This window comes from Mastomys coucha, unplaced genomic scaffold, assembly GCF_008632895.1.
Source record: "Mastomys coucha isolate ucsf_1 unplaced genomic scaffold, UCSF_Mcou_1 pScaffold14, whole genome shotgun sequence".
Classification (NCBI taxonomy): domain Eukaryota; kingdom Metazoa; phylum Chordata; class Mammalia; order Rodentia; family Muridae; genus Mastomys; species Mastomys coucha.
In genome coordinates, this window is record NW_022196896.1 from 67,704,955 (window position 1) to 67,721,598 (window position 16,644).

General features: G+C 42.8%; 2 pseudogenes; both read left to right on the top strand.

Annotated features, from left to right (window-relative positions):
* Window positions 1-7,267: 7,267 nt before the first annotated feature.
* Window positions 7,268-7,700, top strand: LOC116089140 (annotated as a pseudogene).
* Window positions 7,701-15,885: 8,185 nt separating this feature from the next.
* On the top strand, window positions 15,886-16,644 carry LOC116089420 (annotated as a pseudogene).

Here is a 16,644-nt window from a genome sequence, read left to right on the forward strand (position 1 = left end):
GAATGAGAGATGTCAAAGGTTTTCTGAATTTGTGTTTCTGCCTCTAAAGCCCTTGAGATTTCCTGAGTGACAGGAATATGTTCTAACGAGGTGACTCTTAGTGGTCTCATACGGAGGGACTGGTCCCCAGATAGTCTCAGCTATGATTTTGAAGATTGGAACTTTCAGCACTGAACAGGAGAGAAGCTGAAGATTTAGAGATTATCAGTGACTACAAAACGTGGGCTTCATAGAATAGCTCTAGGTCAAGAGGTTAGGGAGCATCTCACTTGTCATGAGGATGGGGGTGTATCTGGAGCGTGAAGCTCCATACCCGCCTCCTCTTCCTGTTCCTAATCAAAGTAACTCTTGCATCTGTCTGCTCCTGGGTTGTATCCTTTTACAACAAACAAGTAGTCCAGCTAAAGTGCTTGCCTCTGTTCTGTGGGCCATTCTACCAAATTATCAAATATAGAGAGGAGTTGTGTTATGATATAAGTCATATCAAATATGATTTAAAGTTGGTGATTCAGAAGCTCGGGTGCATGAATTTACAACTGGTATCTAATGCAAGGAGGAACGGTGTTGTGGGGTTCATCCCTGAGCCTGTTGGATCTGTGCCAATACAAATAGATAGAACCGCATGAATTGTAAGCAAAACACATTTGGTGCCAGCAGTGTTGTGAATGGGTGGTAAAATATGCTTATGTTTTATTTTGCTTGTGACCTGATGGCTGTGGTCTGACAGCTGAGGAGTGCTGTTTGGGGAACTTAAGACTTGCATAGAATTGTGTAGCACCAAGAAAGCCAACGGGCAAAAATCTACTGCTGCTCAAGGTTATTTAGAGCTGGGTATACTAGCTGTAAATGCATTCTAAGAAGTTATTAGAAGAGGGGTCCATGATCACAGACAAGACATTCTTAATGCTGAGCAACTGGTAAGTTTCCTTAGAATAACCTTAGCTTGGGACTACAGGCAGCTGTAGATGGACTCAGCCTGATAGGTTCAAAGAAGTGTAAATCCTTCACACTACAGTGCCCTGTTCCCCTGGACTTTTACCCAACTTTTGCCATGTACTGGATTAGAGATGGGCTGGGAGAGGGGGTCAGAGGTCAAATGGTGGAAACAAATTAGACAAACATGTCAAGCTAACGCTCGTCTCAGTTGGACGAGTCATTTCTGAGTAATCCGCACAGAGAATCTTTAAAACCATCACCACAGCAGCCTCTGGCAACATAAGCTTCCTGGATGGAGAAGGAACTGTTTTGGACAAGGAGGAAGTAACTTGACATACCTTACTAAGATGCTGTCAGGATTTTGAGGGTTAAAAGACTTCAGAGCACATTTTGAAACACAGTAGGGTTGGTTTTTAAATGTACAGTCTGAAAATCTTTGTCTTTTAAGTGAACTGTTTACACCATGCGTATGTGGTGGGATTAGTGACCAGTATGTGTGTCAGTGTACTGTTTGCCTACCTGCTTTTACTCATGACACCTGTTTGTTTTTTTTTTTTGATTGTTTCTGCCTCTCTTTGGATCAGTCAAACATTTCACAATAATCCCAATGTAAGGCCGCAGAGCACAGCTAAAGGTACTTCCGGTACAAGCCTGGAGTCTCGAGTCTATTCCCTGGAGCCCACATGGATAAAAGAGCTGACCTCACACAGTTAGCCCCTGACTTCACGAACACCACAGGACACACCTTTCTCCAATACACACATACATGCACACATGTGCAGTAACAACAGGTTGTTTTTAGTTAAAAGACTTAAAACCCCATCGTTGGCTAGCCAGCTGAGGCTTGTTTCATGGTGATTCTGGATGATTTCACATATCACCCTCCAACTTCAAGGGACTTATGATATTTAATTTATAGTGTGACACTACAGTGTGCTTTTGTTCTTCAGTTCTTGGGCTCCTGCTGTCAAATATTTTCACATAGATGATTGATTCCATAGCATGTTACTTTGTCTCTATAAAGGTGATTCATCATCTCCTAAGGAGATTAAAATGGCAACTATTCAGCCACTTAGTTAATATTTCCAGGTTTCCAGCCTATATTCTTTCCCTTCTACATAAAGAATATATTTTATAGTTGCTTGCAATGTGGGCTTGCTGGTGACCATTTTTTCTAGCTTCTTTGTCTGCAAATTATTTTATTTCAGCTTTGCTTAGTAAGGTACTGATGGAGTTGGAGCCTCTATATACTGACTTTTCCCTTCTCGTGACTTCTCTGTTGTTTTCCAGCTTCCTCATTTCCAGCAGAATATGTGAGGTCTGTCTTGATTTCTTTGTACAGAGTAGGTTCTCTGCTGTGTTATTTAACATTATTCCTCTACCCTTGGCTGATAGCGATCAGATTACAGTAAGAATGGGTGTAGCTTAATCAATGTTTCTTGTGCTGGTGGTTCATATGTGACTTGGTCTGTGTCATATGTAAAATATTTGCTCAGTGTTTTTTCAAATATTCTTTTTTATTTTTGTGTGTTCTGTCTGCACACACACACACACACACACACACACACACACACACATGGTGCCCACAGAGACCAGTAGAGATAGATACCCTACAGCTTACAGACAACCCTGAGCCAATATGTGAGTGCTAAGACCCAAACCTGGGTCTCATATAAGAGCAGTCAGTGCTCCTAGCCCACTAGGTGGTCTCTCCAGCCCCATTTCAGACAGTCTTGCTGTCTTGGGTTCACACTTAGAGCAATCACATGCGTGCTAGGTTGTTTTACATTTTCCTAGGATTCATAATCTTTTCCAATCTTGAGTCTTCCTTCTTTCCTGTGCTGCGTCATCAGTTCACTGATGGTTTTTGGAGTCTAATCGTTACACAGTAACCTGATCCTGTGTGTTTTTTATCTTAGATACTGGAGTCTCTGTTTCTAGAGGTTCCTTTTCGGTCTGTACTTACTCTGTGCCATCATTCCTCTAGGTTTTAAGGCATACAAAACACAACTGTACATGTTTTGATGTGTCTGTGTAGTAATTCTGCCATAGTTGCCACTTCTACGTAGGTTTCCATTTACTTACTGACTGTCCTCTGTGGGTTGTATTTTCTTGCTTCTCTGTGTGCCCGATGTATCAGTTAGTTGTCTTGCTGTGATAAAACACAAAAGCAGCTTAAGGAAGGAAGTTTTGGGTTTTGCTCAAAGCTCCTTTGTAGTGGGGAAGTGCTGCAAACACTGGTTTATGGTGGCTGGTCCCATGGTGTTCACAGTCAGCAAGCACGGGTGAATTCAGGGGCCTAGATCAGTTTCTTATACCAAGCCCAGGATCCCAGCCCATAGGATGGTGCTGTCTACAGTCAAGGTGCATGTACTCACTTCAGTTAATTTAATGTGGATAATCTCCCATGGATTCATCAAGGCTAATGGAATCTAGATAATTAGTCCTCAGGAGTATGACCAGTAACCTCCTCCAAGGTGATCCTACATCTGGACAAATTGACAAAAGTCCCTGTCGTCTTTAACAGTTCCAAAACTATTTAAAAGTCTAGGGTCCCAATCTCATCTGAACCTCTTAATTGTGATCTCCTGTCAACCTAAAAATCACATACTTCCAACATGCAATATCCAGACATGCATTTCCATTCCAAAGGGCAAAATGACTATTTACCCAAGGATTGATCTGGCTAAATAAATATCAAACTCTGGTAAGGCCAAAACCAAATCCTGCAGCTCCATGCTATGCATCTGGGGCTCATGGTGGATTATCTGGGCTCTGAAGGGCTTAGTTAGCCCTGCCCCTCAGCTCTGACACCTCTACAACATGCAGCCTCTCTATTGAGCCAGCTCTACTCCATGAGTGCAGCTTTTCTTGTTGGATGTACCATATTTCTGGTATCTCCAACATCCTAGGGTCTCCAAGGATGAGTTGCAAGGAGCTTCACCTTTGGTTTCAGATGGTAGCCTTTCAAGGGCTGTTTTGACTTTTGTACACCTAGCAATTTTTTGGAACTGTAATGCAAGATTCCATGACCTCAATATCGCCTCTTTTGTACCCCATGAATGGTACTGCCTAGTTCCACTGCCAGCTCCAGATAGATCCTGGCACCCTCAGACCACAGGTGTAATGCTCTCTGTGTGCCCTGGTGGCTAAACCAGGAGCAACCATTTCTTAGGCTGTTGTTTTAGAGCAGGGAACTCCCTCTGTGACAGTTTTAGTTCAGACCCTTTCCTTACAAATGAATTTGTGCTGGGCAGTGGTAGGGCACGCCTTTAATTCCAGCACTTTGGGAAGCAGAGACAGGTGGATTTCTAAGTTCAAGGCCAGCCTGGTCTATAGAGTGAGTTCCAGAACAGCCAGAACTACACAGAGAAAACCCTGCCCCCCCAAAACAAAACAAAACAAAACAAGTGAATTTGCATTTTCAAAAATTGGAGTCTTTCAGATAGGATAGATCTTACCTTCAGGGCACAGTTGCTACTATCTGAATGAGGAGAGTGGTCTTTGTCTTCAACAATTACAGGTACATTGTCATCTGAACTTTCTTTGTCCACATTTCAACTCATTTACATACTCTCCTGGCTTAAGTTTATTTATTTATTTTTTAATGTCCCTTTGGTCTCAGTGCAAATCTGGACAGGAACAATGAGCGACAACAGCACCATAGCCTAAACACTATGCTATCTTAACATTCTTCTTTCTAAGAAATTAGCTCATTACTTTTGAGTTTAGTCCCCTAGAGGTTCTCAGGACACTGGCAGAGAGAAGAACTAGAATGACCTCCAGCCCAGTCCTCTGCCAAGTCCCCATGGAAGCCCTCTGATCTAGGCCTCCACTTCTCGTGTTTCACTCTCAGCATTTTTGTCTTCTAAGCTCCCTTAATGGCCCATTAAGCTCTGCTCACAACCAGCAAGGTACTTTTCTAGCTCAAAATTCCACTCTCCAATATGCTTCCCATGAACCAGTTTCAGAGCCTAAGAGTCCCACAGTAAGGTTTATAATAGTAACAACCCCACTTCTGGTACTATTTTGTGTATTAGTTATTTATGTCCTTACTGTGATAGAATACCCACCAGAAGCAACGGTGGGTATTCTGAGAAGGACGGCTTTACTTTGACTCTCAGTTCCAGGTTGGAATGTATCATGGCAGGGAGGTAGAGGAAGCAGATCCCCAGGGCAGCAGCAACTCAAAGAAGCTGGTTAAACCTTATCTGCAGCCAGGAAGCCCAGAGCAATGAAGGGTTCACCTTTTCCTTTGAATTCAGCCCTTGCATACATGAAGTTATTCAAGGTATTTTTGACACATCTAGATTTGGAAGTAGGATGAGACAGTGGAGAGTGTGTTGCCAAGCCAATGAAGGCTGCTCCTCTGGGCTACCTAGGTTGTATCAGAAAAGCTGTCATGTTAACTTCCATGTGGTTGGTTCTCTCACTTGCCATTCAGTAGGGTCCACATTCAGAGGGAAAGAAGTGTGCCCTGGACAGGTGGAAGTGGCAATTACTGGATGAAGAAGGGTCATGTACATTGCGTGATCATGTACGTCTGTGTGAATGTGTGGCTGCACTGGGGAGCTTAGTAAGTTATGAATTCCCCTGTCCCTAAAAGGCAAATGGGAGCTCTCAGAACTGGCTCATTTTCTGGAGGCTGCTCACTATCACCCACCTGTGACACAGAGAAGAGAAGGTAGACAGCAGGGGAGGGGAAATTTGGACAAAGCAGTGAGGAAGCTATGATCCAAGGGACATCTCCACCCTGGGTTCCCGATCTGGGGCTCCCGACCAGGGCTCCTGTGACCTGAGCTCCTGTCCTGGGCTCCCAACCTGGGCTCCCATCCTGCTTCCATGGGGCTCCATTTCCTGCATGCAGCTTTGAGAGTTCAGTGTGCAGTTTTAACAGTAACTCCTGACACACTCTTTCTAGGCAGGAAATGCAGGCAGAAGTGAGGAAGATAATAAACACTGATGAAGGGGACTTGACCTTAGACATAGGAGAGAATCAGAGCCTTCATCCTGAACACAGAGAGTAGAGAAGGCTTTGTGATCTTTTTTACTTTTCTTCATTTAATTTTTTTTTTTTTTTTTGGTTTTAGAGTAGCTTATAGCAGGATGTGCTTCAAAATTGGAACCAGTAAACCAGTTTTCCTTGAGGAAAAGCATTACCCTTGACCCAGATAGGAACAGAGCACCTGATAGTGTCTTTCCCCTCAGCTCACACAGTGAGCTGTCCTCACCACAGGCTGTTATTTCATGGTTAAATATCAGCACGCAAAGCCTTCTGGTGCTCCTGGATGCCGGGTGCCTTAGTCTGTCTTTAAGGACAGAGGGCTTTCTTGGTTTTACAGCTCTGTTGACTGCACTCTGTACATACTCCAGGGACCCAACACAATGATTCTTTCCACTTGTAACCTGCATTACACCAGGCTGGCGCACCCAGGTCTTTCCCTATTTTCCTCTGACTTGATGGTACAGCACCAACAATCCAGGGCTGAATCAATAACATCATGAAATTAACTTTAAATTTTTATTCTGGAAAATGTAAAATGAGTATCAGCCTGTGAGAACTACCAACTAATTTGTTCTCCTTTTTTTTTTTTTGTTTACATTACATTGATTGAACTCATTGATGATCATGTATCTATTTGGTATCAAAGCAAAGCATTGTTGTTGCTGCTTTTCTCATACTAACCATAATATACTTTGGAATCAAGCAAATGCCTCAGCATCAACAGACGAAGAAGATTTTCCTTTTTCTTTTTCTTCTGAAGCGAGGATGTAACAGTAAAATTGACGACTCTGATGGTTTGTGGGAACTGACAGGAGATAGCAGCTGGTCATTGTGAGAAGATAAAGTTGAGTATGGACTCAATCATTTTAAGGACTTATTTTTATTTTATGTATAGGAGCATTTTGCTTGCATGTATGTCTGTGCACCATATGCAGGCAATGCCTAGTGGAGGCCAAAAGAGGGCGTTGGATCTCTACAACTGGAGTTACAGAGGGTAGTTGGCTGCATCGTGGGTGGTTGGACCTGAACCTGGGTCATTGAGATGAGCAGCCAGTGCTCTCTGTCTGAGCTCTCTGCAGCCCTCTTTTTTGGCTTTCTCTTTCCTTCTTTCTCTCTCTGTCTCTGTCTCTGTCTCTGTCTCTCTGTCTCTCTGTCTCTCTGTCTCTCTGTCTCTCTCTCTCTCTCTCCTTTCTTTCTTTCTGTCTTTCTCACTTTCTTCTTTTTTGCTAATTATTATATATTTTATTTTTTTAAAAAAATGTATTAAATTTAGTCAGACAGGGCCAGTACTTCCTTTTCCGAGCAGCTGCCAAGATGGCTGCCAAGATGGCTGAAGTGGAGCAGAAGAAGAAGCGGACTTTCCCCAAGTTCCCCTATTGTGGCATAGACCTCCACCAACTGCTCTACACGTCCTATGACCAGCTGATACAGTTGTGCAGCGCCAGAGGCGGCACCGGAACTGTGGCCTGCGGGGAAGCAGCACTCACTGCTCAAGCACTTGAAAAAGGCCAAGAAGGAGGTGTCACCCATGGAAAAGCCTGAGGTGGTGAAGAAGCCCCTGAAGGACATAATCATTCTGCTGGAGATGGTCGGCAGCATGGTGGGTGTGCACAATGGCAAGACCTTCAACCAGGAGGAGATCAAACCATAGATGATCAGCCACTACCTGGGCGAGTTCTCCATCACCTACAAGCCCGTGAAACATGGCCAGCCCAGTATTGGTGCCACCCATCCCTCCCAATTTATTCCCCTCAAGTAGCTGAGGCCAATAAAGACTTGGTTTTTGGCCCCTGAAAAAAAAACTGTTAAATTTAAATATATTTTTATATTCCCCCCCAAATACTTCCAGATTCTCTTCTCCCTATCCATCCAACTTTAAGTTCTTTCTCAAAAACAAACCAAAAGCCCAAAGAACAACAAAATCCTCCCAACTTAGAAAATAAAATATGACACCCAAAAAGAAAAAGAAAAGAAAAGAACAAAAACACCAAACTGTAGCCAAACTAGAGCACACAAAAGCTGTGGAGGCCATTATATGTTAGTCAGCTACTCCTGAACATGAAACCTGCCCCAAAGTGGTTGATGTACCCAATGTCATAATAGGAGAAAACTGATTTTGCCTCTCCCAGCAGGTGTAAATAACAGTTCAATTGTTAACATTTACCCTTGTAGCTAGGTAGTCATTCATTTACTCACTCATTCAGTCAATCATCCATACATACAAAAAAAAAAAAAAACCAAAAAAAAAAACAAAATATAACATAAAACTTGGGCAAGACAAGCCAACAGAAAGAAAAAAAAAACCCAAGAGAAGGCACAAGAGTTAGGGATCCACTCATCCATGTCTTCAGGAATCCCATAAGAACACTAAACAGGAAGCCATAATATGAATGCAGAGGACCTGATGCATATCTGACTCACCCTCTTAACTATCTGCCGTCTATCCCTTCCATCCCTGTGCTACTGCCCGACTCTTATGGATACTCTGATGTAGTTACACACCAACCAACTCAGGATATTGTCAAGGCTTCTGGTTGCTCTCTACAAAGTGATGGGAAAACCCAATTGCTGACATCTCCACAACTCATTGAACACAAGTTGAGCTGGTGCCTAACTAGTCAGGAGGGTGTCTTCACCCCCGACTGACTGGTGTTCATAGTACTGATGGTACTGATACATGGTACTACATGCTACCAGGGGAGAAAAGTAAACACCAACAAAGCTATAAATGCTTTCATCTGTAATGGTGGCCTGCCATCAAGGTGCACTGGGGCCATAGTGGTACAAAAGTTATAGAAGTAGCCAACTGCTCTCTCATTGGACTTAAGACTCAGACCATGAGATGGCCACTCATTCCTGACACGGCTTGGGTAGCCAAGAACCCAAGACTAGACAGCCCATGGGACTTAGGAGAAAACTAAATGCTACCATTCTGCTGAAAGAAGGTAGCAAAAATGATAACGACGACTAACAATACTACTATATATTCCGACTAACAATACTACTATATAGTCAGGGTCTCAGCCAGCATCGGAGGAGCTTCCACGTGCAGAAGATGAGAGCAAACACAGAGGCCCATGACAGGACAATGTGTGCAGAATGAGAAACCGTGGAACACTTTGTCCTAAATGCAATGCCTCCTTCAAAATCATCCTGTCAGGGCTTGAGGATCTGTGTGAAAGAGGCTGTAAAGAGATTGTAAGATCCAGCAGGGCTCAGAAATGCTAAGGAAAAAAAGCCCTTCTAGACACAAGAGAGACAGCGCATACATGGACCTACAGAGACTGAGACAAGCATGCAGGCCTGTTCAGGTCCAAGCCAGATGGGGTCCCAGTGCTGAGAGAAGAGGACATGAGCCCCATACTTAACTCAGAAGCTGTCTCCAACTGACCACTACTCCGGAAGGAAAAGTTAGTTTTCTCTGGTATAGTCTTACTTGGTATACAAAACACCTTAAGGCAGGCCCGGTGCCCAGCAGTAAGTGGCCAATACAATGCAACTCAATAGTATTTTTCAAGAGGTTCTTGTTTCTCAACACTTTGTTTGGACAAAACAAAAACAAAAACCAAAAAACCAAAAAACCTTATCTGTCTTGCTCTTCTATTATGGTTTTGTGGTGTGGTGTGGTGTGGTGTGGTGTGGTGTGGTGTGGTGTGGTGTGGTGTGTGTGTGTGTGTGTGTGTGTGTGTGTGTGTGTGTGTTTCTCATGCTTTTTGTTTTTCTTTTTTCTCTGTTTGCTTTGTTTTACTTTGGTTTGTTTTTATATTGGTTGTTTTCTAACAGGAAAGAGAAAGAAGGCATGGAGTTGGGTGGGAGAGGAGGGTCTGTAAAGGCTTAGATATTTTTCAAAACCTACTTTATTTATGGTTCTTATATGCTTCAACCTCCCTTCTAACCCACTGACAAGAAGTAAGGAAAAAAATTAATAGGAAAAGGGGGTTGTGGACCAGTTTAGAAGTAGTTCCTTGGGGCGATTCCACTCTTTGTTGTCAGGATTCCGGCAGTCCCTTTCAGTAGCAAACTCCAAACAGGAATCAGTAGTGGTGGCTTGATCCATCAGTAAGATCAAGGCTCCTCTGAATCAGCATGAGTCAGAGGAAGCAGCCAGATGCAGCCAGAAGCAGCCAGGCTACGAGGGGAAGTTCTTTGGTGTGTTTCTCTCTACGAAATGAAGACCAGCGAAGCATTGTAAAGTGTAGCAATGAAGAGCATCCTCTCAATGTTTGTGGGGTTCCATTTATATTCTTTCAGAACATCACGTGCCCTCTCAAGTGTCTGTTTTCAGCAAAACATCACATGCCCTCTCACAAGACAGCTTCCAGAAAAACACCACGTGACACAACTGAGTTTTTTAAGAAACCAGAAATTTCCACTTCAAGTCTGGGAAAGATAGGGGAAGAGGAAAACCATGATTAGAATATACTGTTTGGGGGGGAAAACTCACTTCCAAATCTAAAGAAAAAAATTGAATCTATGTTCATTGGCGAGATTGGCCTATGTTTCATAATGATGTTGTTTGGGGTAGGGGGACTTTGTCTAGTTTTGATATCAGGGTAACGAGATTTTGTAAAAAGTATGAGGAAGAGATTCCGTCCTTTCTGCTTTACAGAATAATTTGAGAAACATTGTATGACATCCATCAGACCCTTGGCTTGTTTCAGCTGGGAGATTTAAAATGAGTGTTAGTATCTCATTGTGTTAGGGGATATTCACCAGTACCAGGCAGTACTCCTGGCCCACGCTGGGGTCTGGTTTGAGAAAACACTGCCATCAATTTGGCTACCTTCTTGTCTGAAGATGCAGATGCTCACCTGTGACCGTTGCAAGATGAAAGCTGAAACCGGACACTGGCAGCTGCAGTGGTTACGTTAAGCAAAAGGATTTGGGCCCGAGCCAGGACCTCAGCCCAGAGAACAGAACTGATTGCTCTCAACTGGGGAAAGGGAGGCCCCCCACAGCACACACTGTCAGTTGAGTGCTTTTCCTGTGGACCTGCCCACTACCACACACACAGTCAGTCACATGCTTTCACTATGGGCCTGCCCTTCTACGTGACTTGACTTTTCTTTCCTGCACCTTTTGTTTTTGTTTGTTTGTTTGGTTTGGTTTGGTTTAGTTTGGTTTTGGTTTTTTTGGTTTTTTTTTTTTGTTTGTTTTGTTTTTTTGGTTTTTCGAGACAGAGTTTCTCTGTATAGCCCTGGCTGTCCTGGAACTCACTCTGTAGACCAGGCTGGCCTCGAACTCAGAAATCCGCCTGCCTCTGCCTCCCAAGTGCTGGGACTAAAGGCGTGCGCCACCGCCGCCCAGCTATTCCTGCACCTTTTAATACCCACACTTCACTCTGGGCTCTAAATATTTTAACTATAATACTTCGTGAGGATTTTATTTTCTGGTTCTGTTAATTTGGAATTCTGTAGGTCTCTTCTACCTGGATGGGCATCTTTTTTCCCTAGGTTTTATTTGAACCTTTTCTTCTAAGATTTTCTTGAAAATATTCTCTAGTACTTTGCTATACTCTCCTCCTTCGATGCCTACAATTCAAAGATTAGGTCTTTTCATTGTCCGAGAGCTTGTACTTTCTGTTCATATTTCGTCTTAAATTCATTGTTGACTTTACCCAGTAGTCTGTTTCCTCCACCTTGCTATTCACCCTCGGTTCTCTGTTTTCTACAGGATCTGTTCTGTTGTGTTTCCCACTGAGGTTCTTCTTTGGCCTGTTGGGTTTTCATCTCCAGCATCACCTCTGCTTTGCCCCTTCAGCTATCTATTTTTCATGTCTCCAATTGACTTCTGTGTCCCATCCATCTCTTGGCCTTCATCCTCCTGGAGTACAGTTATATTTTCTTTGAATTGTTTGGGATACTTCTTTTGTATTCTTTGTCTGAGAGGCCATCCAGGTCACTTATGCTGGGTGCTGTTGTTAACGGGGTTAGGGATGCGATCTTGGTCTTTGGTGTTGGTTGTCTTTCTGCAATGGGACTTGTGCCTCTAGTTTGTTGGTTGCTCCGTTTTTCTTTCTTTTGTATGTTTTATATTTATAACTCTAACAGCTTTTCTTTAATAGTGACATATGCAGTGTTTAGCATTGTGCTAAATCCTACTAGGTTTTCCTTCTGTGGGCTGGTGTTTGGAGCCAAAGGCTCTATCTCATGTGTTCCTCTGAAGGTCAGATACTGTCCTACGTCAGCTAGAACCTCCTGCCTGGATCTGCACCAATGGCTGTGAGTTTGTGGAAATCTCCACATACCTGTACATCTAAGCTGGAGTCAGTCTGTTTCCCAACTCAGTTCTCAAGCTTTCTCTGAAGGTTCAGTGCGAGACAGGGAGCTACCTAATCTAACAGGTCTTAACCTAGGTGAGGACTGGTCCACACCCTGGGCCTGCAGGTGATGGGAAACTTCCCAGGTGCCTGTGAGCCTGGGAGATATGGAACCTAAGCCTTACCCTCATTCAGAACTCTGAGTTTCTTTCATTCAACAAATGTTTTTGGAGTGTCTAGTTCTCTGTCAGCTATTAGGAAGATAACTGTAAGCAAAAAGAGACACTGCTTGTCAACAAGTACTACTGATATTTTCTGACCATGATAAATATACAGTTGGTCTTAAATTACTGGAGATTTTTGTTTTTTTTTTTTTTTTGGTCTTTCGAGACAGGGTTTCTCTGTAGCCCCGGCTGTCCTGGAACTCACTCTGTAGACCAGGCTGGCCTCGAACTCAGAAATCCGCCTGCCTCTGCCTCCCAAGTGCTAGGATCAAAGGCATACGCCACCACCGCCTGGCAGATTTTTTTTTTAATGTCTGTGTCTACAAGCCACCCCAACAGTGATGATTTATACTATCCACAAGTACCAATGCTTAGTGTATTTCGAAGCACATGCAAGAAAACGTCATGTTCTGAGCCGTGCACTGATTTCACTATGTATCTCGGAAATTACTTAGTGCACTAGTTTGACACCAAAAATCTTCATGATTCCTTAGAATGCTGAGAAACTCCACTGGATTGCTTTGAAGCAATAAAAACATCTCATCTATGAATAATTTAGAAGAAACATGCTTTAATTGTAAAGACATGCTAAAGTAGTATTATAGTCCTTAAAAACCAGTTCCTTCATGTGATCAAATTTTCAGTTCATGTACATTTTTTTCTGATGTTTTCATAAATGTTATTTTACAATCAGTTGATTGAGCCTGGATTCAAGTAAATCTACACATTGTATCCGATAGATAGGCCCCTCATAACACCTTTCATTTGTGAATTATTTTCATAGATAATTTGCTAAAAACTGCATATGTATCCAGCTTTTTCTGTCCAATAGAGGTTTGATTTTTATCCCTTAGCCATCATCTGTTTGCTTTTAAAAAAGTTTTACTGAGGCATTTTGACAAGCAATCAATTAAACATACTTAAAGTCTACAGTCAGCCCTCTGTGTTTGTAGGCTTTATAAATTCAGCCAACCATGAATTGGAAATATTTTTAATTGCACCTATGCTGAACACATACAAACATTTTCCCTGTTATCATTCCCTAAAACAATACATTTGCTTTAGTGCTATTTACATAATATTTGTTATACATTAGGCATTACAATGATGATTAGAGGGAGCTCCAAGAACAAGGGAAGAGATGCCTAAGCTGGATGCAAGCAATACATTGGTAGACTTGCATATCCATGGGGGTTCTGGAATCAGCCACCTGTGTATAGTGAGGGACAACTGACATTCAAGAAGCGTTTGCTTATGTCTACACCAAGAAGCCACTAGCTCAGTCAAGATAACGAGCTTATTTGTTACCACCAATGCACTTAGCTTTCTCAGTTTGGGTGCAAAATTATCACCATAACCCCCAACATACACACACTTTTGTTCTTCTCTGCAGTGTCTGTCTGTCCATCTGTCTATCTGTCTATCTACCTATCTATAATTTGTCTATCTATGTACCATCTATCTATCAGCTATCCATCTATCCACCATCTATCACCTATCTATCTATGTATCTATGTATGTATGTATGTATGTATGTATCTATCTATCTATCTATCTATCTATCATCTATACATGCATCATCTATCCATCTATCATCTATATGTATCATCTATGTATCTATCATCTATGTATCAGCTATCTATCTATCTATCTATCTATCTATCTATCTATCTATCATCTATTACTTTTCCCCTCTTAGCCAATTATTTCATGAGTTCAGGTACATTTGAGTCCAAAGTTTCATGTCTGTAAATAAAATATATAGAGAAACTTTAGACCCAAATTTTATCTATCACAAGACTTTCATTTAGCTCAAATACAAATGAGCCTATTTTGATGCTTTCTCTCATCTTTCAGGAGGATTTCCAAGCTGTCTGCTCACCGTCAAAAGCTGGCATTTTTCTGTGTAAGTTACCACCCCATATCTCTCATTTTGAGAATTTGCCAATCATTACTCTTTTTCAAACCAGAGCAAACACAATGTAGGTGTGGGCCGCCTGGCTCTCATCACTCTTCAGCCCAGAAAACACAGGATGAGGGATGAGACCCCTTGTGGGGAAGCATTGAGTTCTGATGTTAAAACATCCAAGGCAAAATCAAAAGGAACTCACCAGGAGGGTGTTGAATGAAATGGTGCTTATACTCTCAGGTCTGGGCAGAAGCTGGGGGCAGGGCAGAGAAATCAGGGCCTTAAGCATCCTGAAACTGTTCTCCTTGGTTTAACACTGTCAAGGACTCTAAAGTCAACTGAAGAACATACTGGCTTGTTCACTTACTCACCAACTTGGTGCTGAGTGTCTGACTGGAACAAAACCATACATAATCCATGATTATCCAAGGAACTTATTCTCTCACAGTGGATGGAAGATATGTACTTGATATGATGTCAACACTAAGTGTCCCATAGCTAAGGCTTGGCTTCTGCTCACGATTTCCATTTCAAATTTCAAATTCAATTTCAAATTCAAAATTTGACATTTGTTTAAAAGCCAACACTTTCCACTTTATTGTACTGCTACAATTTTTTGGCTCAAAGATGCCATGTTGATAATTGAACCCCCACCATCCATCCATCACACCTTTATCTATCTACTTAAACCTCCATCCATCTATTCAACTTTCAATCATGCTAGAACTGTCAGCCTCCTGGACACAGATCTTTTTCTTCAGAAATGTTTTCTGCTAACTCCTTCTTCTGTTTGGCTCTTACATGAGGGATCTCTTGCTTTGGGAAGTCTGTTCTGATCTCTAGGTCTTGAGTAACACCTCCTCCATGCTGCCATCCTTACATTCATTGGTCTCATTATGTAATGGGAAAGAGTAAACCACTGGCTGTCTTAGTTAACTGCTTTTGCAGTGAATAGTGAAATCTCCAGGCAAATCTTTCAGAAGAATTACCTCCCACTTGGCTCATAACTGAGTGTTTTAGTGTATAGGGCCTAAGCCAATCCTGGTGGGGTTCTTGTGCACAGGACCCGGGAAATAGATGAGCCTCACCCTGCCAGGTCACCTCTGCCCCCATGTGTTCTCCTACTTACAGTCAGTCCTAGGCAAGACTTACCCAAGAGGGCCAGGTTTCAAGAGGAGTACTCTGGATATATCAGGCCATACAAAACCACAACTGAGAACTGTACTGTTCCCCTTCGACCTGTTTATCCAAGTCAAAAGGCTATCCCTAGTTCAAGATGTCAGCAGATAGACTTCACCTTCTGACTGGAGGAGCCACAGCACATTGTGACCATGACTGCGGTCTAGAGCCTCCATGTTAAAGCTACGAGGGTATTCCTATGGAGATGTGGGAGCTGTGCTTCCTGTAACAGCCTCTGGGGAAACGTCACGGCTGGCCTGGAGTGAGAAAGGAGAAGTGAATTGCTTCGGATAAGAATGTTTGAATTTGACCTATAAAAGAATTCGACATCCATTCAGCTGCTGCCTTTGTCTTCCCCCAAGCCTGCCTGAAAATGTCATCCTTCGGCCAGGAGACTTACAACGAGAACCAATCTGAGGAAGACTTGGATGAAGAAAGTGTGGTATTAACGCTGGTCCCATATGCTGAGGAGGAGCCGACCACAGAATATCCTACGGAATTAAATGTTTCTTCAACCATAGACCACAAACCACCAGCCTGTTCTCTGGTGAGGCATGAGGGAATCAAACACTCAACAAGAACCATACCAAGCACCTGTCCTCCACCCTCCTTCCCTCCTATTAATGATGTGTCCTGGAACACTCTTCGGGAGTGGTGTCGTTATCATAACTTGAGTACAGATGGCAAGAAGGTTGAGGTTTACTTGAGACTTCGGAGACACTCATATTCTAAACAAGAATGTTATATTCCCAACACATCTCGGGAGGCCAGAATGAAGCAGGGTCCCAAGAAACCCATGATTGTTTTCAGAGAAATCGGGCCTCCAAGCAGCTGCCAAAGTAGAAAGCAGGAGTGTGGTGTCCTGGAAATTCAAACTTCACCTCAGGGGTCCACATTTGCAGCTTGGACAAGGAGTGCCAGGAGGGCTGCCCAGTCAATGTCTATGAATCGACACCCTCTTCCCTCTAATGTAAAGGCCTTTCTGCTACAAGTCAATGGAGAATTCAGATGGTGTGTTGTCCATGGCAAGCAGCTCTCTGCAGATAAGAAAGGCTGGGGCTGGATTCGCCTGCAATTTCTTGCTGGTCAGACCTGGGTTCCAGACACTCCCCAAAGGATGAATTTTCTCTTC